Source organism: Artemia franciscana, chromosome 14 (genome assembly GCF_032884065.1).
Source record: "Artemia franciscana chromosome 14, ASM3288406v1, whole genome shotgun sequence".
Lineage (NCBI taxonomy): Eukaryota > Metazoa > Arthropoda > Branchiopoda > Anostraca > Artemiidae > Artemia > Artemia franciscana.
Genome location: NC_088876.1, coordinates 25,146,724 through 25,174,324, shown reverse-complemented (window position 1 = coordinate 25,174,324; position 27,601 = coordinate 25,146,724). Strand labels below are relative to the sequence as shown.

The 27,601-nt window shown below is 36.0% G+C and overlaps 1 protein-coding gene across 1 annotated transcript in view; it reads right to left on the bottom strand.

Annotated features, from left to right (window-relative positions):
• Window positions 1–27,601, bottom strand: part of LOC136035493 (rab GTPase-activating protein 1-like) — a 285,782-nt gene that overhangs the window by 50,992 nt on the left and 207,189 nt on the right. The window lies entirely within an intron of this gene.

Sequence of the window (27,601 nt, the reverse complement as noted above, 5' to 3'; positions counted from 1 at the left end):
GAGCCATATAGTAGCATAAAGGTAAAGATATACAAAAGAAAACTGGCCCTTTTCTGGAGTTCCTTGAATTATGCAGGCTTATCTTAGTTTTGACAAAAATTTTAAAGAAACTAAAGTTCTGGGAGGGGCAGTTGCATCTCCCTTGCCCCATATCAAGTTACGCCCCTGTTGTTGGGCCCGGTTGAGAGGAATCAATTTTTATTACATTTTCCTTCCACATTGGGGTACCTTTAGCTCGAAGACTTAAATATGTAAGTTTCGAGCCAATCGGAGAAAAAACGGGCTCTATTTTGGCCCCATCAATGGTAAGGAGGCGCACCTCTGAATATTTTCTTTGTACATTAAGGGCTTTATGGGCTTATGACAGTAAGTTTCAAACTAATCAAGGAAAAATAGTTTTTTTGACCTACACGGAAAAAACATTTGCTAATAGCTACGATCCAGTTACACAACAAATATCAATCAACCCCCTTTTTTTTACCATTATACAAATTATGTGCAAACAATTAGAGATTTGCATTATATACAGCCTTATCCCAGGGGTTGTAGGGCCATACCCTCCCCGGAGGCGTATTTATCAGACCTATTGATTATTTTGAACAATATGGTCATCTTAAATGACCCATTCCAAGTCTTTTTGACCACCCTTCTCTGAATGGTGGCCAGGGAAAGAAGGTTTTAGCCCTTTTCTGGCCAGTTTTAGGGGGGGAACACATTTATTAAATTATTCTTTCTGAATTGTGATCTCCTTCAACTGAAGACACAAAGTTTCAATGCAATTGAAAAAAAAAAAAAAAAAAAAATCGGCCATTATTCTGAGACCAAGATTTTTAGGAAGAGCTCCAAGATTTTTTTTTTGACTTAAGGCTCCTCTCACCCCAAAACCTTACGGTTGTAGGTATGAACTTAACCAGTAACAAAAAAGTTTTTGGCCCAGTTCTGGACCCTCTATCCCCATCCCTTCCACAAAAAAATTGATTATTTTTAGAAAATGCATTTAGAGGTAACAATCGACCCTTAAAAAGGGCACTAGAACTTTCAAATTCCAATCGAATGATTCCCCTCCAAAATATGCTATTTCACTAGAGCGTTCCAACTAATATCAACAGCTAGATATCAGAAAATTAAAAAAAGTAAATTTTTTTTTCAACAGTATGGTCTAGGGAAGTCATTATCCAATTGTTTTTATGGAACAGTTCGTGGTAAGCAAGTAAGGAGTGACCAGGCTCAATAGTAGCCGAAACTCTTAAAAAACGATATGTTAGATACCGATAGGTACATAAAAAGAATCAAATTTTTATTCTGATTTCAAATATATAAGCTGCATCGAGTTTAGTCTTACCCATCAAAAGTTACAAGCCTGAGAAAATTTGCCTTATTCTCGAAAAAAGGGAGAAACATACCCTAAAAGTCATAAAATCTTAATGAAAATCACACCACCAGATTCAGCGTATCAGAGAATCCTACTGTAGAGGTTTCAAGCTCATACCTGTAAAAATGTGGATTTTTTTTTTTTTTGCCAGAAGAAATATCATGGATGCGTGTTTATTTTATTTTTTCCAGGGGTGATGGTATTCGACCCAATGCTCCTAAATTATCGCGTAAGGGCTCATTCAAATGGAAATTAAAAGTTCTAGTGCCCTTTTTAAGTGACCAAAAAATTGGAGGGCAACTAGGCCCCCTTCCGAACTCATTTTCCTCCCAAAGTCATCCGATCAAAATTTTGAGATAGTCATTTTGTTAAGCATAGTAAAAAAATCTAATAACTATGTCTTTGAGGATGGCTTAATCCCCCACAGTCCCAGAGGGAAGTGCAAAAAGTTATGACTTTGTCCATTGTCAAACAGTTCGTGGTAACAAACTGTAGTAAGGAGCGACCCGGCTCAATAGTAATCAAAATTCTAAAAAATGGAATTTTGATACCAATAGTTACATCAAAAGAATCGCATTTTAATTCTGATTCTAAATATATAAGCTTCATCAAGTTTAGTCTTACCCATCGAAAGTAGCCTGAGAAAATTTGCCTTATTTTAGAAAATAGGGGGAAACATCCCCTAAAAGTCATAGAATCTTAACGAAAATCACAACATCAGATTCAGCGTATCAGAGAACTATACTGTAGAAGTTTCAAGCTCCTATCTACAAAAATGTGGAATTTTGTATTTTTTGCCAGAAGGCAGATCACGGATGCGTGTTTATTTGTTTGTTTGTTTTTGTTTGTTTTTTTCCAGGGGTGATCGTATCAACCCAGTGGTCCTAGAATCTTGCGAGAGGGCTCATTCTAACGGAAATGAAAAGTTCTAGTGCCCTTTTTAAGTGACCAAAAAAATGGAGGGCACCTAGACCCCCTCCCACGCTAATTATTTTCCCAAAGTCAACGGATCAAAATTCTGAGATAGCCATTTTATTCAGCATAGTCGAAAAACCTTATAACTATGTCTTTGGGGACGACTTACTCCCCCCAGTCCCCGTGGGAGGGGCTACAAGTTACAAACTTTGACCAGTGCTTACATATAGTAATGCTTATTAGGAAGTGTACAGACGTTTTCAGGGGGATTTTTTGGCTGGGGGGAGGGGTTGAAAAGAGGGGGATATGCTGTGGGAACTTTCCATCGAGGAATTGGTCATGGGGGAAGAAAATTTCAATGAAGGGAGCGCAGGATTTTCTAGCATTATAAAAAAAAACAATAAAACATAAATATGAAAAGTTTTTCAACTGGAAGTAAGGAGCAGCATTAAAACTTAAAACGAACAGAAATTATTACGCATATGAGGGGCTCACCTCCTCCTAATACCTCGCTCTTTACGCTAAAGTATTTTTTCGTCCCAATTCATTCTTAATGAATTGGGACAAAATTTAATCTTTAGTGTAAAGAGCGAGGTACTGACGAGGGGGCAAACTCTCTTATATATGTAATAAAAACATGAGATTACAAAAGTTCGTTACGTAAGCTAATTTATAAGTTACGTTTATCTTTTACTAATAAAAACATTCGTAAAAAATTAGAAGTTCTAGTTGCCTTTTTAAGTAACCAAAAAATCGCAGGGCAACTAGGCTTCCTCCACCGTTCCTTTTTTTCTCAAAATCATTCGATCAAAACTATGAGAAAGCCATTTAGCCAAAAAAAAAATAAAAAAAAAATAAACTTGCAAATTTCGTGTTAATTATTCCTCTGCGGAGAACCAAAATCAAAACATGCATTGATTCAAAAACGTTCAGAAATTAAATAAAAAAAAAGTTTTTTTTTTCAACTGAAAGTAAGGAGCAGCATCAAAACTTAAGACAAACATAAATTATTGCGCATATGAAGGAATTCTCCCTCTCGTCAATACTTCACTCTTTACGCTAAAGTTTTTTTTAGTACTTTCAAAAAACTATTTATTCTAATTAAACGAACTTTGTGCTTCAGGGGCCATTCTTAGAGAATTGGAATAAAATTTGAACTTTAGCGTAAAGAGCGAGGTATTGACGAGAGGGAGAACCCCCGCATATACGTAATAACTTCCGTTCGTTATAAGTTTTAATGTTGTTCGTTACTTCCAGTTGAAAAAAAACTTTTTTTTACTTAATTTCGTAAAGAATAACAACTTAGTAAATTCCAGACTAAAGTAACTTCAATGAGATGGCAATCTATGCCATCTACTTAGTATTCAACAAATAAACAGTGATGCAACGATAAAATTTTCATCAGTAAAAAATATGATCATGTATCCACATGATCTTTATGACGTCTAGCTTACAAAACACATTTTCCTATGAAGCCTAGCTGAGGGGATAGCTTAAGCCTACCGTCTTTATTTCTATCCAAATCCCTCAAGTATCTAGAGGGAATTTGGTCCCTTCCGGAACAACTAATCATAACATCACTCGAGGGCTATTTTCCCGGGCAAGTGTCTACAAAACCGCTTTTTCAAGTGGGAAGGAGATATACCTAAACCGAGAAACATGGTCAGAATAATCCCTTTAGTTTTTGATACATCTCATTTGTGGATAAAAAAGAAGTAATCACTGATTATTATTTAGCCCCGTTTGTTCATTCATACCCAGTAACTGGGTATTTTTATTAATACCCAATTATCGTGCAAAATGTGGTAAAAGTTGGGTGATTTACTACATAAGGCTTAAGAGTACTTATACTGGGAAAGGGGAGTAGAGATAATACTTGCACGAAATGCCTAACGTCCCTGCACTTTAAAAGAAAAAGCAGAAATTAAGCTTAAAACGATGAAAATTCTGATTTTTTACACTAAAAATCCACCACTAGTTTTTTTTACTGAAAGTAAGGAGCGACACTAAGACTTTAAACAAATAGAAACTATTCCGTATACGAAAGGGGATATTCCCTCTCAACACCCTACTCTTTACGCTAAAGTTTTTAACTGTTTTGTGAAGTAGAGTTGTGAGAAAGAGTCGAACTTCAAACAATAATAATAATAAAACAAAAGACAAAATAGAAAGAGTCTACTTTATAAAAAAAACTTCAGTGTAAAGAGCGGGGCGTTGAGGTGGTGGCATCCCCTTTTGTATAAACGAACAATTTCTGTTCATTTTAAGTCTTAATGTCGTTCCTTACTTTCAGTTAAAAAAAACATGTTTTTTTTATTTAATCTCGGAACGTTTCTGAACTAACGTAGGTTTTGAATTTGGCTCAGTATGCATGAATAATTAAAACGAAATTTGCACATTAATTTTACTGTTTTTAAACTAATAATAACCTTATAATAACCTAAATTTAATTTGTGTTTCGGTTGTTTAAGAGTGACTCCAGAATCACAAAGGCTATTTAGTTAAAATAATAGCCTCTTTTAAAAGTTAAAAAATAAACTTTAGCGTAAGAGCGAGCTACTGAGGAGAGGCAACCCATCTCATATACGTAATATTTTCTGTTCGTTTTAAGTTTTAATGTTGCTTATTATTTTCAGTTGAAAAGAACCTGTTTTTTTTATTTAATTGCTGATTGTTTTTAAATAATGTTGGGAAATACCGCTCCCCCTCCATGGAAAATTCCATTCTCCACGAGAAATTTCTCTACGGAAAGATTCTTCCAAGTAACTTAAATTAGCGATATTTTTTGAACTGATTTTGTAAGGCATAGTAACAAAACGGCCAAAGAGGTCGAAACTATTTTTATGAAAATGAGAGTCACAAGTTGGGCCATTCTCAAATGACTGAAATGAATGAAAGAAAAGATCTTTAAAGGATATACATAATAATTTATGTTCGTTTTAGGTTTTAATGTTATTCTTTACTTTCAGTTGCAAAAAACTTGTTTTTTTTTATTATTTAATAACAATCACAAGTCGAACAAATACAATATCTTTGGTTAATTATCACATAAAAATCATAGATATAAAGCTGCTTAAGATAAAATTAAATGCTAAGATTGACCGGAAAATAACACAAACCAATTATTGCTTATATCGGCCATTATTTTACAAAACTCAAACTTTAGCGTGAAGAGCGAGGTATTGACGAGGGGGCGAACTTCCTCATATACGTAATATGAGGGAATTCACCCCTCGTCAATGCCTCGCTCTTTACGCTTAAGTTCGAATTTTAATCCAAATCTTTAAGAATGACCCCTGAATCACAAATGCCGTTTAATTAGAATAAATAGCTCTTTTGAAATTACTAAAAACACTTTAGCGTAAAGACCGATGTATTGACGAGGGGACGAACCCTCTCACACGCGCAATAATTTCTGTTCGTTTTAAGTTTTAAAGTTGCTCCTTACTTTCAGTTGAAAAACTCGTTTTTTTTAAATTTAATTTCTGATCGTTTTCTAAATACTACTGGGATATCCAGCGTCACTGTCATACAAATTATCTTCAAATATGGAAAAATCCTCCAAGGACAGATAATTTCACGTAGCCCAATCCCCCGCCCACTCCCCACCAGAAAATCCTCCCATGAAAACGTCTTAATACTTACCAAGAACAAATACTATATGTAAACAATGGTCAAAGTTCATAACTTGAAGCCCTTCCCCCGGGGACTATGGGGGATTAATTCGTCCTCAAAGACATAGTTATTAGATATTCCGACTATACTGAACAAAATGACTATCTCAAAATTTTGATCCGGTGACTTTGGGAAAAAATAAGCGTGGGAGGGGGCCTAGTTACCCTCCAATTTTTCACATAAAAAGGGTACTAGACCTTTTTATTTCCGTTCGAATGATCCCTCTCACAAAATTCTAGGACCACTGGGTCGATACGATCACCTCCGGGGTAAAAAAGTAAATAAAAAATAAACACACAACCGTGATCTTTCTTCTGGTAAAAAAAAAATAATAATAAATTCCAAATTTGTGCAGATAGGAGCTTGAAACCTCTATAGTAGGGTTCTCTGATACGCTGAATCTGATGATCTAATTTTCATGAAGATTCTACGACTTTTAGGTAGTGTTTCCCCCTTTTTTTTCGAGAATAAGGGAAATTTTCTCAGGCTCGTAGGTTCTCATGGGTAAGAAATGGGTAAACTTGATGAAACGTTTCAGCATCATATCATAATCAATATATTTAGCATCAACATAAAAATCCGATTCTTTTGATGTATCTTTTGGTATCAAAAGTCCGTTTTTTAGAGTTTCGGTTACTTTTGGGCCGGGTTGCTCCTTATTTAAAGTTCGTTACCACGAACTGTTTGATCAACTGATTTCAAATTTTAGATGTAACTTTTTATAGGAAAGAAGAAAATGGAGACAAGATCACAGCTGCAACACAAACCAATAAAAGATACTTTATTATTTTCCGAAACAACACGAAAATACAAATAATTTTAGTTCTTCAAATGAGAGTATTCAAACCCCAAAATGATCCCTTGTATGCACTAAGTGTACATAGGAACAAATAAATGTCCTAATGGGGATAAGTCCATTAATTAAATGTATGCACTAAGCGTACATAGGAACAAATAAACGTTCAAATAGGGATAAGTCCATTTATCAAACAGTTCGTGGTAGCGAACTGTAGTAAGGAGCGACCCGGCTCAATAGTAACAGAAACTCTAAGAAATGGAATTTTGATACCAATACCTACATCAAAAGAATCGCATTTTAATGCTGATTTTAAATATATAAGTTTCATCAAGTGTAGTCTTACCGATCAAAAGTTACGAGCCTGAGAAAATTTGCGTTATTTTAGAAAATAGGGGGAAACGCCCCCTAGAAGTCATAGAATCTTAACGAAAATCACACCATCAGATTCAGCGTATCAGAGAACCCTACTGTAGAAGCTTCAAGCTCCTATCTACAAAAATGTGGAATTTTGTATTTTTTGCCAGAAGGCAGATCACGGATGCGTGTTTATTTGTTTTTTTATTTGTTTTTTTTTTTTTCTTTTTCCCAGGGGTGATCGTATCGACCCAGTTGTCCTAGAATGTTGCAAGAGGGCTCATTCTAACGGAAATGAAAAGTTCTAGTGCCCTTTTTAAGTGACCAAAAAAATTGGAGGGCACCTAGGCCCCCTCCCACGCTAATTATTTTACCAAAGTCAACGGATCAAAATTCTGAGATAGCCATTTTATTCAGCGTAGTCGAAAAACCTCATAACTATGTCTTTAGGGACGACTTACTCCCCCACAGTCCCCATGGGAGGGGCAACAAGTTACAAACTTTGACCAATGCTTACATATAGTAATGGTTATTGGGAAGTGTACAGGCGTTTTCAGGAGGATTTTTTTGGTTGGGGGAGGGGTTGAGAAGAGGGGGATATGCTGGGGGAACTTTCCATCGATAATTTGTCATGGGGGATGAAAATCTCCATGAAGGGAGCGCAGGATTTACTAGCATTATTTAAAAACACAATGAAAAAATAAATATAAAAAAGTACTTTCAGCTGGAAGTAAGGAACAGCATTGAAACTTAAAACAAACAGAAATTATTACCCATTTGAGGGGCTCACCTCCTCCTAATACCTCGCTCTTTACGTTAAAGTATTTTTAGTAATTTCAACTATTTATTCTACGGCTTTTGTGATTCTGGAGTCATTCTTAATGAATTGGGACAAAATTTAAGCTTTAGCGTAAAGAGCGAGGATCTGAAAAGGGGGCGAACCCCCTCATATATGTAATAAAAATATGAGAATACAAAATTTCTTTACGTAAGCTAATTTATAAGTTACGTAAATCTCTTACTAATAAAAATATTCGTAAAAAATTAAAAGTTCTAGTTGCCTTTTTAATTAACCAAAAAAAATCGGAGGGCAACTAGGCTTCCTCCCCCGCTCTTTTTTCCTCAAAATCATTCGATCAAAATTATGAGAAAGCCATTTAGCCAAAAAAAAAATAAAAAAAAAATGCAAATTTCGTTTTAATTATTCCTCTGCGGAGAGCCAAAATCAAAACATGCATTGATTCAAAAACGTTCAGAAATTAAATAAAAAAAACAAGTTTTTTTAACTGAAAGTAAGGAGCGACATTAAAACTTAAAACGAACAGAAATTACTTCGTATATGAAAGAGGCTGCTTCCTCATCAACGCCCCGCTCTTTACGCTAAAGTTTTTTACTGTTTTAAAAAGAAGAATTGATAGACAGAGTCAAACTTTAGCGTAAAGAGCGGGGCGTTGATGAGGAAGCAGCCTCTTTCATATACGAAGTAATTTCTGTTCGTTTTAAGTTTTAATGTCGCTCCTTACTTTCAGTTAAAAAAACTTGTTTTTTTTTATTTAATTACACAGTAGAAACAGGTACCAAAGTCTGGATATTTTGACCACATATAAAGCGATCGTCATCAGCAGAAATACTGAAGCATTAAAATTAGAACTAGCAGAACAAAAAAATTACTTCCAGTTCATTCACTAGATTTGTCTGAGAGAGTTCAATAACTGGGTTCATCCAAAGTCTTGATTTGTAAATTTCTCCTTTAATATTGCCTAAATTTAAGTTGAATTCCTAATGAAGGTGGCAAAATCTTCTTCTTCTTCTAATCAAATAGTTTAGGGTAACGAGCTATAGTAAGGAGCGACAAGGCTCAATAGTAACCGAAACTCTAAAAAACGGAATTTTGATACCAATAATTACATCAAAAGAATCAAATTTTAATGCTGATTTAAAATATATAAGTTTCATCAAGTTTAGTCTTACCCATCAAAAGTTACGAGCCTGAGAAAATGTGCGGAAAATAGGGGGAAACACCCCCAAAAGAAAATACAATCTAAACGAAAATCACACCATCAGATTCAGCATATCAGAGAACCCTGTTGTAGAAGTTTCAAGCTCCTATCTACAAAGATGTGGAATTTCGCATTTTTTTAAACTTTGTTTTATTTAATTGCAAAAGAAGCGTTTCTGAATTTATTGTTATATACTTGATCGGTCACATTTCCCCGTATACATACAGACATTTTCCTGGGAGGATAATAAAGAAAGGGAGAGTGTTATCAGATAGAATACGTGTTAGAAACAATAAAATTTTCCTTGGGAAGGTATTCCAAAAGCTCCCCCGAGGATCTTCGTCCCGTTGAATCGTCCTATAGCTGACCTGACATCAACAAAAAATCCTATTTTTTAGCAGGATTTGTGACTTAAAGAAGTGATAAAGAGGAACTCTATTTACGAAAAAATTCACAAAACGGAGAGTGAAAAATGGGAAAGCAGAATAGAATCAATAAGGGAGACAAGATGAATATAGCTCAGAACTAGCTTCTGAGACATATTTCCTATATACAGTGTCAAAAGGTCGCTAAATGATAAAAGAGAAAAGAGAATTTCTGTATTCTGATACAGAAATTCTATAATTCGCCAGTCTGATAGTGTGAAGATTAGTTCCTTTATTTGATATTCAGTTGCATATTGAGATTAAAAAAAAAAGGTAAGTAAGACGGCACTAGACCCTTAAGGTCCAAACCGGCGGTGCTGATCTCCGTTTCATGGCCCTTCAGCCAGGAAGTGCAATGGGGGGTTGGGGACCAACCATCCTGTGCTTCCACACACCCTTCCTGCTTATCTTCCCTAGATTTCTCCAGGTACCCCTTTAGAGCTGGGTCGACTCTGACTGAGCTTACAGAGTCACGCCACTAACTCCCGTCCCAAACTAACTACCTGGTCACAACTGGGATTGAACCCGTGCCCCTTGGACACAGAATTCCCACGCCAGCGCGCCAACCACTCAGCCAGGACGACATAATATATTCAGATTCAAGAAGTATTTCTGACTAATTTATAAACAAATTTCTATCAACGAAAAAGAAAGACAATCAGAGCTGATATGGGGCAGAACTGACTAATAAACGTTTAGTGAAACACACAATCATGAGAGCAGGGGTACAAGTATTAGCCTATCCTACAAGATCGTAAAAAGGGTCAAATAGCCCAGCTTCATTTTGACGGTTGATAGCTGATAGTTTTCGTTTTTACATTTAAGGGTATAAAGCTCAGATTTAATATATGGAAGCATTTGTTACTTATTTATAATCTTTTATGTGCCAATTAAATCTGTTTTATTTCCCAATTTTAAATTAACCTGATTTTCGTCTAAAGAAACGCCACAGCATTAGGGCTGTGGTGTCGCTTATAAATTATAACCGACTCCAACTACAATTCTGACTTCTGAAATTTTCAATGTATCGACTCCAACTCTAAATTTATCTCTAGGCAGCAAAAGTTTACTAAAACTCTGACTCCATGACTCCGAATTAACAGCCCTTTTTAAAGCTTCATTTAGCTAGATTTCACAAGTTATAACCGACTCCAGCTACAATTCTGACTCCAGAAAATTTCAACGTATCGACTCCAACTCCAGTTTTGACTCTATGCAGCAAGAGTTTACTAAAACTCTGACTCCATGATTCCGAATCAACAGCCCTTTTTAAACCTTCGTTTAACTAGATTTGATAGTTAAAGTTTTACTATAAATAAGTTTAAAACTACAAGTTTACTAAAACTCTGACTCCATGACTCCGTCTCAACAGCTCTTTTTGAGGCTTCATTTATCAGTTATAACCGACTCTAGCTACAATTCCGACTTCAAAAATTTTCAATGTGTCGATTCCAAATCTAACTTCAACTCTATGCAGCAAAAATTTACTAAAACTTTGAATCCATGACTCCGACTTAACAGCACTTCTTAAAGCTTCATTTAACTAGATTTTCTAAGTTATAACCGACTACAAATAAATTTCTGACTCCAGAAATTTTCTATGTATCGACTCCAACTCAATCTATGACTGTATCACTCTGACTCCATGACTCAAACTCAGCAGCTCTTTTTAAAACTTCATTTAGCTAGATTTCTAAGTTATAACCGACGTCAACTACAATTCCGATTCCAAAAATTTTCAATGTATCCGCTTCAACTCTAACTTTAACTCTATGCAGCAAAAGTTTACTAAAACTCTGACTCCATCACCTAGAATATAAAACTCACCCCAACACCTAGTTGGTGGGGGCGCTTCGCGACCCCCACAAACCCCCCCACGCGCGCAAGTCGTTACGCGCCATTGTAGTTGTGTCCCTGTGTCCCACCTGTGAATATATATATATATATATATATATATATATATATATATATATATATATATATATATATATATATATATATATATATATATATATATATATATATATATATATATATCTATATATATATAAAAATAAGTTGTCTGTCTGTGTGTCTGTCTGTGGATCAGGTGACGTCATGTTTCTGTGTTGACTGACGTCATGAAATTAGTTGTCGTCATTTTTGCTTTGACGGTGACGTCATTCAAGATATTTAAGACATATGTTCACGTAGAAATCTATTAATGTTTAAGTTTACAATGACTGATGAACTTACCATGGCAAAAGCCGATGAAGATGCTCAAAGAGTCTATGCCAAAAAACTTGCTGCTGATAGAGAAAGTCAGAAAAGAAAGCGTGCCGAGGAATCAAAAGAACAGCAAGGAAACAGGCTTGAGGCTAAAGAACGCAAAACCGCGCAGTTAGATGAAGATCCACCTGGACAGCGAGAGTCAAAACATATCAAAACTGAAATTTTTCATGATTGGGTTTGGGATTTTGACTTGGATAAGGTCATCAATGCCTACCAGATTTTAGTTAAAAAAACAAAGGTTCGGCGATATGTATTTCATAGTGAAGCTGAAAAATAAAGAAGAAAAAGAAAACTGAAAAAAGAAAAAATGTAAAAAACTAAAAAATACTAAAAAGAAAAAACACTCAAAGAGAAATTACAGACCGGGACACAAATGACGACCGGGACAGAGGGAATATAAATAACGACCGGGACACTCAAAGAGAAATTACAGACTGGGATACCGGGACACAAATGACGACCGGGACACAGGGAATATAAATGACGACCAGGACACAGGTATTTAAGAATATCGTTCAAAGACAAATTTTTAATTGTAAGAAGACCGTTGAAAGAGAAATTTCTAATTGTAAAATGACTGAAGAACCTACAATGGCAACACCCGAGGAAGCTGCTCAAAACGAATGTATTCAAGCCGAAGTAGCTGAGTTGGTAAAGCGTTATGTTTCAGGTTCTAGGTCCGAGAGGCTCCAGGTTTGAGCCTTGGCTTTAGCATTAATACAAAAGAAGAAAAAAACTAAAAAAGGTAAAAACTACAAAAAAACTAAAAAGAAAATATATATACATTTATATATCTATATATATAAAAATAAGTTGTTTGTCTGTGGATCTGTCAGGTGACGTCATGTTTCTGTGTCGACTGACGTCATGTTTTCGACTGACGAAATTACAGACCGGGACATCGGGACACAAATGACGACCGGGACACCGGCACATAGGGAATATAAATGACGACCGGGATACAAGGAATGTTCGATTAGCAGTCACCATCAACAAAGCACCGGGACACAAATGACGACCGGGACACAGGGAGTATAATGCCAGACCGGGACACAGGGACACAACTACAACAGGGACGCCGGGGGGCTCAGGGGGATATATAAATGACGATGGCGACACAGGGAATCGTCGATTAGCAATCACCATCAACAAAGCTCAAGGGCAATCATTAGAATCATGAGGTATAGATCTGAATACGGATTGTTTTCCCATCGACCATTATATGTTGCATGTTCAAGAGTCGTTAAACCTGACATTCTATTTATATGCACAGACAATGGGACAGCCAAGAGTGTTGTATATTCGCAAGTTTTACGTAGTTAAAAACATATATATATATATATATATATATATATATATATATATATATATATATATATATATATATATATATATATATATATATATATATATATATATATATATATATATATATATATATATATATATATATATATATATATATATATATATATATATATATATATATATATATATATATATATATATATATATATATATATATATATATATATATATATATATATATCTATATATATAAAAATAAGTTGTCTGTCTGTGGATCAGGTGACGTCATGTTTCTGTGTTGACTGACGTCATGAAATTAGTTGTCGTCATTTTTGCTTTGACGGTGACGTCATTCAAGATATTTAAGACATATGTTCACGTAGAAATCTATTAATGTTTAAGTTTACAATGATTGATGAACTTACCATGGCAAAAGCCGATGAAGATGTTCAAAGAGTCTATGCCAAAAAACTTACTGCTGATAGAGAAAGTCAGAAAAGAAAGCGTGCCGAGGAACTACCAGAGCAACGCGAAAGCAGACTTGCTGCTAAAAGAGAAAGTGAAAAAAGAAGGCGTGCCGAGGAATCAAAAGAACAGCAAGGAAACAGGCTTGAGGCTGATAGAGAAAGAAAGAACAGAAAGCGTGCCGAGGAATCAAAAGAACAGCAAGGAAACAGGCTTGAGGCTGATAGAGAAAGAAAGAACAGAAAGCGTGCCGAGGAACTACCAGAGCAACGCGGAAGCAGACTTGCTGCTAAAAGAGAAAGTGAAAAAAGAAGGCGTGCCGAGGAATTACAAGAACAGCAAGAAATCAGGCTTGCTGCTGATAGAGAAAGTAAGAAAAGAAAGCGTGCCGAGGAATCACAAGAACAGCAAGAAATCAGGCTTGCTGCTGATAGAGAAAGTAAGAAAAGAAAGCGTGCCGAGGAATCAGAGCAACCTGAAAGTTATCGCCTGGCATTCAGGTACAACCCAGTCGATGATTATAGCTTGAGTAGATGTGTTCAAATCGGGACAATGTCTAAAATTTTTCCCTATTGCAAGGCCTTGAAATTCAATGGTGAAACAATGGGAATGTGTTGCGCCTCAGGAAAAGTTAAACTTCCTCTATTGGCTGCACCACCAGAGCCATTGAAGACTTTCCTTACTGGAACTACGTCAGAATCTAAGCGTTTTTTGTCAAAAAATCAGAAAATACAACTCATGTTTCCAAATGACGTCGTTTGGAGCCCAAATCGAAAATCCAGATCAATTTATGTCTACTTTCAAAGTAAAAGGGCAAATTTATCATAGAGCAGGGTCCCTTCTACCATTCTCAGGCGAGAATCATAAATTTTTACAATTGTACTTCATCAGTGATAGAAATTCTGAATTGAATGCACGTTGCGAAATTTCTCCCAACGTTAAAAGGACAATCGTTTCCCAATTGCAACATCTTTTCCACGAAAATAATAATTTAGTGCGTCTGTTCAAAACAGCCATCGATTTGATGCCTACTGATACGCATAAAATTGTTATTTCCGCTGACAAAACGCCTCCTGGCCAACATGTGCGTAGATACAATGCTCCAACTATCGATGAAGTGGCAATCGTTATGGTCGGTGATCAGTTTTTACCTCGAGATATTATTCTTCATAAGCGAAACGCTCAGTTGTTAAGAATTTCTGAAACTCATCGATGCTACGATGCCCTACAATATCCTATCATTTTTCGGAATGGAGCCGACGGTTATCACTTTAATATTAAATTGATACATCCAGCCACTAACAAAGAAATGAATAAGAAATGCAGTGCAATGCATAATTATTCCTATAGACTAATGATTCGGCAGGATGAAGAAAATTATATTTTAAAATGCCGTGAATTGTTTCACCAATTCGTCGTTGATATGTATGCTAAAATTGAATCAGAACGTTTGCTATATATCCGCCTGAATCAGACCAAGCTCCGCTCTGAACAATACATTCATTTGCGAGATGCAGTTATAAATGACGGTAATACCACAAACGTTGGAAGATTAACAATTTTACCTTCGTCATATGCTGGCAGTCCCCGTCATATGCATGAATAGGCTCAAGATGCTATTGCGTATGTTCGTCTCTATGGTCGTCCAGATTTATTTATTACATTTACATGTAATCAATCTTGGGACAAGATACTGCAGCTTTTACTTCAAGGACAATCGGCGGTTCATAGGCATGACATTACGGCCCGTGTCTTCCGGCAAAAGTTGAAATCACTGATAAACTACATTGTAAAACTTGAAGTGTTTGGGTCAGTGCGATGCTGGATGTACTCAGTGGAATGGCAAAAACGAGGTTTGCCACACGCACATATACTAATCTGGCTACATAAAAAAATTACTTCGAACGAAATTGATGATGTGATTTCCGCTGAAATACCTGATAAAAATGTCGATAAGGGGTTACATGATATTATTATAAAAAATATGATACATGGACCTTGCGGTGCACTGAACGAAAATTCACCATGCATGGCCAAAGGAAGGTGCACAAAGCAATATCCTCGACTTTTAGTATCAAACACAATTACTGGCAATGATGGTTACCCACAATATAGAAGAAGATCTACTGAAGATGGCGGTAAAACAGCAATAATAAAGAAGCGTAACGGTACCACCATCGAAGTAGATAACCAGTGGGTTGTTCCATATTCCCCATTATTGTCAAAAACATTTAATGCACACATAAACGTTGAATACTGTAACTCCGTAAAGGCAATCAAATACATATGTAAATACGTCAACAAAGGCAGTGACATGGCAGTTTTTGGCTTGCAGCCCGAAATCAAAGATTTCGATGAAATCGTACAATATCAGGCTGGAAGATACATAAGCAGTAATGAAGCTGTTTGGCGAATTCTTTCATTTCCGATACATGAACGTAGTCCAGCTGTTGTTCACTTAGCGGTACATTTACAGAATGGTCAACGTGTTTATTTCACGGAAACCAACGTGCAACAAAGAGTCCTGAATCCACCGGATACAACATTAACAGCTTTTTTTTCGCTTTGCAAAAATGATTCTTTTGCAAAAAAACTGCTGTATACTGAAGTGCCCTCGTATTACACGTGGAATACTAAAAATAAAGTATTTGAACGTCGAAAACATGGTAAGTCAGTCGACGGCCAACCTACCATCTTCAAAGATACCACGATAGGAAGACTCTACACCGTTCACCCCAATCAACATGAATGCTTCTTTCTACGCCTGCTTTTGGTGAATGTACCCGGCCCGACATCCTTTGAGTATTTGAGGACTGTAAATGGTACTATACATGACACTTACCGTAGTGCATGCCAAGCTCTGAATTTATTGGAGAATGACCAACACTGGGATAACTGCATCAATGACGCGTGCGAAACGTCAACCCCAAGTCAAATTCGTGCATTGTTTGGCATCATTTTAACAACTTGCTCTCCATCAGCTCCTACAGAGTTATGGGAAAAATATAAGTCAAAAATGTCCGAAGATATACTCCATCGAAAACAGTTAGAGACGTCAGATATGACTTTTGATTTTACATCAGAAATTTATAACTACACTTTAGTTGTTATAGAAGATTTGTGCGTACGTATGGCAAACAAACCTCTTCAGGATTTGGGAATGCCTTCACCTAACCGTATCGCTGCTGTTTCGACATGTGTAGAATTGGATCGTGAACAAAGTTACAGTACGAGTGATCTATTGTCGTATGTACAAAATAACATTTCCAAGTTAACGTCGGAACAAAAAGACATTTATGATACGATAATGCATTGTGTCGATAACAACGTTGGAGAAATTTTCTTTTTGGATGCGCCAGGAGGTACTGGTAAAACGTTTGTGATAAAACTGATTCTGGCATCAATTCGATCAAAAAATGATATAGCGTTGGCAATTGCGTCGTCCGGAATAGCCGCAACATTGCTGCCTGGTGGAAGAACTGCTCATTCCGCTTTGAAATTGCCTCTGAACTTGCATTCTACAGAAACTCCCACGTGCAATATTTCCAAATCATCTGGGATGGGTAAAGTATTGCAGCAATGCAAACTTATTATTTGGGATGAGTGCACAATGGCACACAAAAATCGCTCGAGGCTCTGGATCAATGCTTGAAAGATTTGCGAGGGAAGTCGAAACCCTTTGGCAGCACATTAATATTGCTTGCGGGAGATTTCAGGCAAACATTACCTATAATACCTAGATCAACTCCTGCAGACGAAATGAATGCTTGCCTGAAAAATTCTAATTTATGGGCACACGTAAAAACATTAAAATTAACTACAAATATGCGTGTCCGATTGCAAAACGATGACTCTGGTCAAACATTTTCAGATCAATTGCTGGCAATGGGAAACGGAAAGCTCCCAGTAGACTCAATTTCAGGACGTATACAACTACCTGCTGATTTCTGTAATTTAGTGACGTCCAAAAATGAATTGATTGAAAAAGTATTTCCGAATATTCTAAAAAATTATAAAAATAATAAATGGCTAAGTGAAAGAGCGATTCTCGCACCCAAAAATATAGACGTCCACGAAATCAACAATATTGTTTTGACCAAGATTCGAGACCAGGCAGTCCTTTACAAGTCAGTCGACACAGTTTTGGAACCAAATGAAGCGGTTAATTATTCATCTGAATTTTTAAATTCCATAGATCTTTCAGGGTTTCCACCACACGTGCTACAAATAAAAATAGGCGTACCAATAATACTTTTAAGAAATATAAACCCACCAAAGCTTTGCAATGGCACTCGACTTGCCGTAAAAAAAACAATGGAAAACCTAATAGAGGCCACAATCTTGACAGGGCCTTTTGAGGGTGAGGCTGTTCTTATTCCTCGCATTCCCATGATTCCAACGGATCTGCCTTTTCAATTTAAAAGATTGCAATTCCCAATTCGATTAGCATTTGCAATCACCATTAACAAAGCTCAAGGTCAATCATTAGAAAAATGTGGTATAGATCTTAATACTGATTGTTTTTCCCATGGACAATTGTACGTTGCATGTTCGAGGGTCGGTAAACCTGACAATCTATTTATATGCAGCGACAATTGGACAGCGAAGAATGTTGTATATTCGCAAGTTTTACGCAGTTAATTTGTATTTTGGAACCAAATGAAGCGGTTAATTATCCATCTGAATTTTTAAATTCCATAGATCCTTCAGGGTTTCCACCACACGTGCTACAACTAAAAATAGGCGTACCAATAATACTTTTAAGAAATATCAACCCACCAAAGCTTTGCAATGGCACGCGACTTGCCGTAAAAAAAAACAATGGAAAACCTAATAGAGGCCACAATCTTGACAGGGCCTTATGAGGGTGAGGCTGTTCCTCGCATTCCCATGATTCCAACGGATCTGCTTTTTCAATTTAGAAGATTGCAATTCCAAATTCGATTAGCATTTGCAACCACCATCAACAAAGCTCAAGGGCAATCACTAGAAAAATGCGGTATAGATCTTAATACAGATTGCTTTACCAATGTACAATTGTATGTTGAATCTTTGAGGGTCGGTAAACCTTACAATCTATTTATACGCACAGACAATGGGACAGCGAAGACTGTTGTATAAAAGCGAAGACTGTTGAATAAAAGATTGCAATTCCCAATTCGATTAGCATTTGCAATCACCATTAACAAAGCTCAAGGTCAATCATTAGAAAAATGTGGTATAGATCTTAATACTGATTGTTTTTCCCATGGACAATTGTACGTTGCATGTTCGAGGGTCGGTAAACCTGACAATCTATTTATTTGCAGCGACAATTGGACAGCGAAGAATGTTGTATATTCGCAAGTTTTACGCAGTCAATTTGTATTGTATCTATCTATCTATCTATATAAAACCGAGTTGTGTGTATGCATGTTTGTTTGTTTGTAAAAAGGGCGTTTGCATATGACGTCATTATTAGTACATACTGCTTTGTATATGCACAGACAATGGTAAAGCCAAGAATGTTGTATATTCGCAATTTTTACGTAGTTTCGCGCCACCTCAACACCTAGTTGGTGGGGGCGCTTTGCAACCCCCCAAGCCCCCCCCGCGCGCGTAAGTCGTTACGCGCCATATTAGTCACGCGCCATTGTAGTTGGGGTCCCTATGTCCCACCTGTGAATATAGATATATATATATATATATATATATATATATATATATATATATATATATATATATATATATATATATATATATATATATATATATATATATACTAGCTGTTGGGGTGGCTCTTCGCGCCACCCCAACACCTAGTTGGTGGGGCGCTTCGCGCCCCCCAAGCCCCCCCGCGCCCGTAAGTCGTCACGCGCCATATTAGCTACGCGCCATTGTAGTTGTGTCCCTGTGTCCCACCTGTGAATATAGATAGATTTATATATGTGTTTCAAACTACGTAAAAATTGCGAATATACAACATTCTTGGCTTTCCCATTGTCTGTCCATATACAAAGCCGTATGTACTAATAATGACGTCATATGCAAACGCTCTTTTTACAAACAAACAAACATGCATACACACAACTCGTTTTTATATAGATAGATAGATAGATAGATACAATACAAATTAACTACGTAAAACTTGTGAATATACAACAGTCTTCGCTGTCCCATTGTCTGTGCGTATAAATAGATTGTAAGGTTTACCGACCCTCAAAGATTCAACATACAATTGTACATTGGTAAAGCAATCTGTATTAAGATCTATACCGCATTTTTCTAGTGATTGCCCTTGAGCTTTGTTGATGGTGGTTGCAAATGCTAATCGAATTTGGAATTGCAATCTTCTAAATTGAAAAAGCAGATCCGTTGGAATCATGGGAATGCGAGGAACAGCCTCACCCTCATAAGGCCCTGTCAAGATTGTGGCCTCTATTAGGTTTTCCATTGTTTTTTTTTACGGCAAGTCGCGTGCCATTGCAAAGCTTTGGTGGGTTGATATTTCTTAAAAGTATTATTGGTACGCCTATTTTTAGTTGTAGCACGTGTGGTGGAAACCCTGAAGGATCTATGGAATTTAAAAATTCAGATGGATAATTAACCGCTTCATTTGGTTCCAAAATACAAATTAACTGCGTAAAACTTGCGAATATACAACATTCTTCGCTGTCCAATTGTCGCTGCATATAAATAGATTGTCAGGTTTACCGACCCTCGAACATGCAACGTACAATTGTCCATGGGAAAAACAATCAGTATTAAGATCTATACCACATTTTTCTAATGATTGACCTTGAGCTTTGTTAATGGTGATTGCAAATGCTAATCGAATTGGGAATTGCAATCTTTTAAATTGAAAAGGCAGATCCGTTGGAATCATGGGAATGCGAGGAATAAGAACAGCCTCACCCTCAAAAGGCCCTGTCAAGATTGTGGCCTCTATTAGGTTTTCCATTGTTTTTTTTACGGCAAGTCGAGTGCCATTGCAAAGCTTTGGTGGGTTTATATTTCTTAAAAGTATTATTGGTACGCCTATTTTTATTTGTAGCACGTGTGGTGGAAACCCTGAAAGATCTATGGAATTTAAAAATTCAGATGAATAATTAACCGCTTCATTTGGTTCCAAAACTGTGTCGACTGACTTGTAAAGGACTGCCTGGTCTCGAATCTTGGTCAAAACAATATTGTTGATTTCGTGGACGTCTATATTTTTGGGTGCGAGAATCGCTCTTTCACTTAGCCATTTATTATTTTTATAATTTTTTAGAATATTCGGAAATACTTTTTCAATCAATTCATTTTTGGACGTCACTAAATTACAGAAATCAGCAGGTAGTTGTATACGTCCTGAAATTGAGTCTACTGGGAGCTTTCCGTTTCCCATTGCCAGCAATTGATCTGAAAATGTTTGACCAGAGTCATCGTTTTGCAATCGGACACGCATATTTGTAGTTAATTTTAATGTTTTTACGTGTGCCCATAAATTAGAATTTTTCAGGCAAGCATTCATTTCGTCTGCAGGAGTTGATCTAGGTATTATAGGTAATGTTTGCCTGAAATCTCCCGCAAGCAATATTAATGTGCTGCCAAAGGGTTTCGACTTCCCTCGCAAATCTTTCAAGCATTGATCCAGAGCCTCGAGCGATTTTTGTGTGCCATTGTGCACTCATCCCAAATAATAAGTTTGCATTGCTGCAATACTTTACCCATCCCAGATGATTTGGAAATATTGCACGTGGGAGTTTCTGTAGAATGCAAGTTCAGAGGCAATTTCAAAGCGGAATGAGCAGTTCTTCCACCAGGCAGCAATGTTGCGGCTATTCCGGACGACGCAATTGCCAACGCTATATCATTTTTTGATCGAATTGATGCCAGAATCAGTTTTATCACAAACGTTTTACCAGTACCTCCTGGCGCATCCAAAAAGAAAATTTCTCCAACGTTGTTATCGACACAATGCATTATCGTATCATAAATGTCTTTTTGTTCCGACGTTAACTTGGAAATGTTATTTTGTACATACGACAATAGATCACTCGTACTGTAACTTTGTTCACGATCCAATTCTACACATGTCGAAACAGCAGCGATACGGTTAGGTGAAGGCATTCCCAAATCCTGAAGAGGTTTGTTTGCCATACGTACGCACAAATCTTCTATAACAACTAAAGTGTAGTTATAAATTTCTGATGTAAAATCAAAAGTCATATCTGACGTCTCTAACTGTTTTCGATGGAGTATATCTTCGGACATTTTTGACTTATATTTTTCCCATAACTCTGTAGGAGCTGATGGAGAGCAAGTTGTTAAAATGATGCCAAACAATGCACGAATTTGACTTGGGGTTGACGTTTCGCACGCGTCATTGATGCAGTTATCCCAGTGTTGGTCATTCTCCAATAAATTCAGAGCTTGGCATGCACTACGGTAAGTGTCATGTATAGTACCATTTACAGTCCTCAAATACTCAAAGGATGTCGGGCCGGGTACATTCACCAAAAGCAGGCGTAGAAAGAAGCATTCATGTTGATTGGGGTGAACGGTGTAGAGTCTTCCTATCGTGGTATCTTTGAAGATGGTAGGTTGGCCGTCGACTGACTTACCATGTTTTCGACGTTCAAATACTTTATTTTTAGTATTCCACGTGTAATACGAGGGCACTTCAGTATACAGCAGTTTTTTTGCAAAAGAATCATTTTTGCAAAGCGAAAAAAAAGCTGTTAATGTTGTATCCGGTGGATTCAGGACTCTTTGTTGCACGTTGGTTTCCGTGAAATAAACACGTTGACCATTCTGTAAATGTACCGCTAAGTGAACAACAGCTGGACTACGTTCATGTATCGGAAATGAAAGAATTCGCCAAACAGCTTCATTACTGCTTATGTATCTTCCAGCCTGATATTGTACGATTTCATCGAAATCTTTGATTTCGGGCTGCAAGCCAAAAACTGCCATGTCACTGCCTTTGTTGACGTATTTACATATGTATTTGATTGCCTTTACGGAGTTACAGTATTCAACGTTTATGTGTGCATTAAATGTTTTTGACAATAATGGGGAATATGGAACAACCCACTGGTTATCTACTTCGATGGTGGTACCGTTACGCTTCTTTATTATTGCTGTTTTACCGCCATCTTCAGTAGATCTTCTTCTATATTGTGGGTAACCATCATTGCCAGTAATTGTGTTTGATACTAAAAGTCGAGGATATTGCTTTGTGCACCTTCCTTTGGCCATGCATGGTGAATTTTCGTTCAGTGCACCGCAAGGTCCATGTATCATATTTTTTATAATAATATCATGTAACCCCTTATCGACATTTTTATCAGGTATTTCAGCGGAAATCACATCATCAATTTCGTTCGAAGTAATTTTTTTATGTAGCCAGATTAGTATATGTGCGTGTGGCAAACCTCGTTTTTGCCATTCCACTGAGTACATCCAGCATCGCACTGACCCAAACACTTCAAGTTTTACAATGTAGTTTATCAGTGATTTCAACTTTTGCCGGAAGACACGGGCCGTAATGTCATGCCTATGAACCGCCGATTGTCCTTGAAGTAAAAGCTGCAGTATCTTGTCCCAAGATTGATTACATGTAAATGTAATAAATAAATCTGGACGACCATAGAGACGAACATACGCAATAGCATCTTGAGCATATTCATGCATATGACGGGGACTGCCAGCATATGACGAAGGTAAAATTGTTAATCTTCCAACGTTTGTGGTATTACCGTCATTTATAACTGCATCTCGCAAATGAATGTATTGTTCAGAGCGGAGCTTGGTCTGATTCAGGCGGATATATAGCAAACGTTCTGATTCAATTTTAGCATACATATCAACGACGAATTGGTGAAACAATTCACGGCATTTTAAAATATAATTTTCTCCATCCTGCCGAATCATTAGTCTATAGGAATAATAATGCATTGCACTGCATTTCTTATTCATTTCTTTGTTAGTGGCTGGATTCATCAATTTAATATTAAAGTGATAGCCGTCGGCTCCATCCCAAAAAATGATAGGATATTGTAGGGCATCGTAGCATCGATGAGTTTCAGCAATTCTTAACAACTGAGCGTTTCGCTTATGAAGAATAATATCTCGAGGTAAAAACTGATCACCGACCATAACGATTGCCACTTCGTCGATAGTTGGAGCATTGTATCTACGCACATGTTGGCCAGGAGGCGTTTTGTCAGCGGAAATGACAATTTTATGCGTATCAGTAGGCATCAAATCGATGGCTGTTTTGAACAGACGCACTAAATTATTATTTTCGTGGAAAAGATGTTGCAATTGGGAAACGATTGTCCTTTTAACGTTGGGAGAAATTTCGCAACGTGCATTCAATTCAGAATTTCTATCACTGATGAAGTACAATTGTAAAAATTTATGATTCTCGCCTGAGAATGGTAGAAGGGACCCTGCTCTATGATAAATTTGCCCTTTTACTTTGAAAGTAGACATAAATTGATCTGGATTTTCGATTTGGGCTCCAAACGACGTCATTTGGAAACATGAGTTGTATTTTCTGATTTTTGACAAAAAACGCTTAGATTCTGACGTAGTTCCAGTAAGGAAAGTCTTCAATGGCTCTGGTGTTGCAGCCAATAGAGGAAGTTTAACTTTTCCTGAGGCGCAACACATTCCCATTGTTTCACCATTGAATTTCAAGGCCTTGCAATAGGGAAAATTTTTAGACATTGTCCCGATTTGAACACATCTACTCAAGCTATAATCATCGACTGGGTTGTACCTGAATGCCAGGCGATAACTTTCAGGTTGCTCTGATTCCTCGGCACGCTTTCTTTTCTTACTTTCTCTATCAGCAGCAAGCCTGATTTCTTGCTGTTCTTGTGATTCCTCGGCACGCTTTCTTTTCTTACTTTCTCTATCAGCAGCAAGCCTGATTTCTTGCTGTTCTTGTAATTCCTCGGCACGCCTTCTTTTTTCACTTTCTCTTTTAGCAGCAAGTCTGCTTCCGCGTTGCTCTGGTAGTTCCTCGGCACGCTTTCTGTTCTTTCTTTCTCTATCAGCCTCAAGCCTGTTTCCTTGCTGTTCTTTTGATTCCTCGGCACGCTTTCTGTTCTTTCTTTCTCTATCAGCCTCAAGCCTGTTTCCTTGCTGTTCTTTTGATTCCTCGGCACGCCTTCTTTTTTCACTTTCTCTTTTAGCAGCAAGTCTGCTTTCGCGTTGCTCTGGTAGTTCCTCGGCACGCTTTCTTTTCTGACTTTCTCTATCAGCAGTAAGTTTTTTGGCATAGACTCTTTGAGCATCTTCATCGGCTTTTGCCATGGTAAGTTCATCAGTCATTGTAAACTTAAACATTAATAGATTTCTACGTGAACATATGTCTTAAATATCTTGAATGACGTCACCGTCAAAGCAAAAATGCGAACAACTAATTTCATGACGTCAGTCGACACAGAAACATGACGTCACCTGATCCACAGACAGACACACAGACAGACAACTTATTTTTTAATATATCTATATATATATATATATATATATATATATATATATATATATATAGATATATATATATATATATATATATATATATATATATATATATATATATATATATATATATATATATATATATACTAGCTGTTGGGGTGGCGCTTCGCGCCACCCCAGCAAAAAGTTGGTGGGGGCGCTTCGCGCCCCCCCCAAGCTCCCCCGCGCGCGTAAGTCGTTACGCGCCATAATAGTTACGCGCCATTGTAGTTGTGTCCCTATGTCCCACCTGTGAATATAGATATATATATATATATATATATATATATATATATATATATATATATATATATATATATATATATATATATATATGGTTTTAACTACGTAAAACTTGCGAATATACAACATTCTTTGCTGTCCCATTGTCTTTGCATATAAATAGATTGTCAGGTTTACCGACTCTTGAACATGCAACATATAATGGTCCATGGAAAACAATCTGTATTCAGATCTATACCTCATGATTCTAATGATTGCCCTTGAGCTTTGTTGATGGTGATTGCTAATCGACCATTCCCTGTCCCGGTGTCCCGGTCGTCATTTACATCCCCCTGTTTCCCCCGGTGTCCCCGTTGTAGTTGTGTCCCTGTGTCCCGGTCGTCATTTATATTCCCTGTGTCCCGGTCGTCATTTGTATCCCGGTGTCCCGGTCTGTATATACATTCGTTTTTTAGTTTTGTTTTTCTCCTTTAATTTTTTTCCTTTTTTTTTCTTTTTTAGCTTATTTAGATTTTTAGATTTTTTAGTTTTTTTATTAGTTTTTAGTTTTTTTTTCTTTTTAGTTTTTTTGTCCCGGTTGTCATTTATATCCCCCTGTTTCCCCCCGGTGTCCCCCGTTGTAGTTGTGTCCCTGTGTCCCGGTCGTCATTTATATTCCCTGTGTCCCGGTCGTTCATTTGTATCCCGGTGTACCGGTCTGTATATACATTCGTTTTTTAGTTTTGTTTTTCTCCTTTATTTTTTTCCTTTTTTTTTCTTTTTTAGTTTATTTAGATTTTTAGTTTTTTTAGTTTTTTTATAGTTTTTAGTTTTTTTTTTCTTTTTAGTTTTTTTGTAGTTTTTTACCTTCTTTTTAGTTTTGTTAATTTTTTTTTTTACTTATGTCCTGGTCGTCAATTTATACTCCCTGTGTCCCGGTGCTTTGTTGATTGCTAATCGAACATTCCTTTTGTCCTGGTCGCTTTCTCTTTGAGTGTCGTCATTTATTTTTTTCTTTTTTAGTTCTTTTAGTTTTTACCTTTTTAGTTTTTTTTTGTTTTTTAGATGAAAATTTTTTTTAGTTTTTTCCTTTTTCTTTTTAGTTTTTTATTGGTTTTTACCTTTATGTTAGCTTATTTTTCAGGTTTTTCCTTTTTTTTTATTTTTTTTTTATTTTTTTTAGTTTTTTACCTTTTTTAGTTTTTTAGCTTTTTTACTTTTTTTATTAGTTTTTAGTTTTTTTGTAGTTTTTTCATTTTTTTTTTTAGTTTTTTATTGGTTTTTACCTTTATTTTAGCTTATTTTTCAGTTTTTTTCCTTTTTTTTAGTTTTTTTTTAGTTTTTTAGTTTTTTTAGTTTTTTACCTTTTTTTAGTTTTTTTTAGTTTTTTTAGTTTTTTAGCTTTTTTATTTTTTTTATTAGTTTTTAGTTTTTTTTGTAGTTTTTGCCTTTTTTTTTAGTTTTTTTAGTTTTTTAGCTTTTTTATTAGTTTTAGTTTTTTTTGTAGTTTTTGCCTTTTTTTTAGTTTTTTTAGTTTTTTAGCTTTTTTATTTTTTTTATTAGTTTTTAGTTTTTTTTGTAGTTTTTTGCCTTTTTTTAGTTTTTTCAGTTTTGACGTCACCTGATCCAGTTTTTTCAGGTGACGTCACCTGATCCACGATCCACAGATCCACAGACAACTTATTTTTATATATATAGATAGTTTTTTTTTTACTTATGTCCTGGTCGTCATTTATACTCCCTGTGTCCCGGTGCTTTGTTGATTGCTAATCGAACATTCCTTTTGTCCTGGTCGCTTTCTCTTTGAGTTTCGTCATTTATTTTTTTCTTTTTTAGTTCTTTTAGTTTTTACCTTTTTTAGTTTTTTTTAGTTTTTTAGATGAAAAATTTTTTTTAGTTTTTTCCTTTTTTTCTTTTTAGTTTTTTATTGGTTTTTTTACCTTTATTTTAGCTTATTTTTCAGTTTTTTCCTTTTTTTTATTTTTTTTTTATTTTTTATTTTTTTTAGTTTTTTTACCTTTTTTTAGTTTTTTAGTTTTTTTAGTTTTTTAGCTTTTTTACTTTTTTTATTAGTTTTTAGTTTTTTTTTTGTAGTTTTTGCCTTTTTTTAGTTTTTTTCAGTTTTTTTTAGTTTTTTAATTGGTTTTTACCTTTATTTTAGCTTATTTTTCAGTTTTTTTCCTTTTTTTTTAGTTTTTTTTAGTTTTTAGTTTTTTTAGTTTTTTACCTTTTTTTTAGTTTTTTTTAGTTTTTTTAGTTTTTTAGCTTTTTTATTTTTTTTATTAGTTTTTAGTTT